We start from the raw sequence: 2,553 nt of genomic DNA, 5'->3' as shown, positions 1-2,553 counted from the left end.
TAATCAGGCACTTCCTTAATCATATTGAAAATCGGGGTCATAATGGTCGTCCTCAAACATAGGTCTCGAATCAGTGACCAAAATTCCATCTTGTTAATGAGGTGCCCGAGAAACTGAACCTCGCACAAGAAAAAATCACACTTGAAGAACTTAGAATAAAGCATCTCCGTCCTTAAAATCTCAAGAATCCTCCGAAGGTGCTCCACATGCTTCTCTTTGGTCATGGATTAGACCAAAATATCATCAAAAAAACATGATAACTTACCGGTCGAGCTTTGATGTACACACCCTGTTCATCGGATCAATGAACGTTGTCAGTGCATTGGTGAGCCCAAATGGCATCACCACAAACTTGTAATGATCATAACGAGTTCGAAAGTCCATCTTCCTAATGTATTATTCTCTAACTCTCATATGATGATATCTCGACCTCAAATTAATCTTAAAAATCAAGATGCACCCTATAGCTGATCAAAAAGGTTGTTAATCCTAAGGAGTGGATAGTAGTTCTTCACGATGAGCTTGTTTAACTCCCTATAGTCAATGCACATCTGATGTGAAATGTATTTCTTCTTAACAAACAGAATAGATGCTCCCCAAGGCGAACTTCTCGGTCGGATAAAATCCTTGCCTAAAAGCTCCTCGAGTTAAGAGGACAACTCCTGTATCTCGGGTGGTTCATGGTGATATGGCGCCATAACAATCGAGGCAGCACCAGAGATCATATTGATCCTGAACTCAACCTACCTTTCCATAGGCACGCCGTGTAGCTCCTTTAGGAATACATCTGGAAACTCGCAAACCACATGCACATTGGAAATTGAATGCTTCTTTTCTTTTCGAACATTAACTACATAAGCAAAGTATCCTCTACAACCATGTTGTACGTATATCCTAGCCCTTGTGGCAGAGTAGAAAGCCAAACCAACTCTGGTACCCTCTCCGTAGATGGTCAACTCTCCCTACCTGGGGTACAGATCACCACCAACTGTCGCTTGTAATCGATCAGATCCCTAAACTGGCTCAACTAATCCATCCCCACAATCTCACAGACATCACCCACCAGAATGTGAACCAGATTAATCGGGTAAGGCACCCCGAATATCTTCAAAACACAATCATGGAAAACCCTCACAGAAAAAACCTTATGTTATTTGGTGAAGGAAACCCACAAAAGACACTCTAATACCCCAAGAGCTACATCAAAGCTCTTACTGAATGACAACAATACAAATGGCCGACTCGCACCTGAGTCGAACAACACTAAAGCAGGAAAAGAAATCACTAGAAATGTACCTAAGCATATACATAAATATAATCATGTAGAAATAAATTATTAAAAAATATAAATAAACACATACTATTAACGACTTCAGGTGCCGCCATGGCCTCCTTTGCTGTTAGCGGATAAGCACGACCCCTGGCCTTCGGGGCCTCAGCTCTCCCCTGGTGACCATTCGTGATTTGCAATGTCATAGGGGTCGATGCCTACATTGGCCTGCCAACAAGAAATGGACAATTGGCCTTAACATGGCCCTTTTGCTCATAACGGAAGCAAACCCTAAATCCTTGTGAAGAATCCTTCGCTTGATGACCCTCCCTATTGATGGGTTTTGAGCATTCTAACACTTCCTAAGTGTACATGCAACCCTAATAACCTTGGATCTATGTTTGTCTAATAATCATGGAAAGTTGAATTCCAAGGTTATATTCCTATGTAGCATACATGGGGAACATTTTTAACTTGAATGAAAGATAGAATAACTTACCTTGTTGTTGATTATTGTAACATCCCAAAAATACCAGCTAAAAATTTCATTTTTAAATTTGGTTAATTCATAAAAACATCGTTACAAAACATTCATAATATTAATTTATGTCTGAGAACCGGTAACATCATAGTAAAATATTCAGAGTACATCCCAGAAAATCCATAGTGCGGAAAACATGAGAGTGTGTGATATGCCGCTACCGCGCCGGCTCCTGTCCCCTAGCTGAAGAGGTACCTGAAAACAAAACTATAAAACGTAAGCACGAAGCTTAGTGAGTTCCCCCATAATGCCACATACCATGCAATCATATAATGAACAGCTAAGAGATACGGGCCTCGCCCACACCCATAGAGATACGGGCCTCGCCCACACTCTACTAACTAGGAGATACGGGCCTCGCCCACACTCTGCTATCCATGGAGATATGGGCCTCGCCCACACTCCGCCACTAAACCATAACATACAAGTATCACACAGACAACAAGTATAAGCAATTCTATCATACTGGCATATATCACAATCAAACTCAGCTATGATATACGGGCTCCACGCACACTCCGATACTAATATATCGTCTATACGGGCCGACCTTGGTGCCTTAGACCCGTCCCTACTGGAAGGAAACTCACCTCGAGAGTAGTTGCCGAAAACCTGCTCAGACTACGCCTGGCTGCCGCACCGGTAATCCCTCCGGCTATAAATCCGTAAACATGGATTAGGTACTCATAAATACCCCTAAGGTCAAATGACTGGTCAAAGTCAACTCCTTGGTCAAAGTCAA

The sequence above is a fragment of the Lactuca virosa genome, chromosome 4 (assembly GCF_052849685.1).
Source record: "Lactuca virosa cultivar CGN04683 chromosome 4, Lactuca_virosa_CGN04683_v6, whole genome shotgun sequence".
Classification (NCBI taxonomy): Eukaryota; Viridiplantae; Streptophyta; class Magnoliopsida; order Asterales; family Asteraceae; genus Lactuca; species Lactuca virosa.
This window is presented reverse-complemented; position numbering follows the sequence as displayed.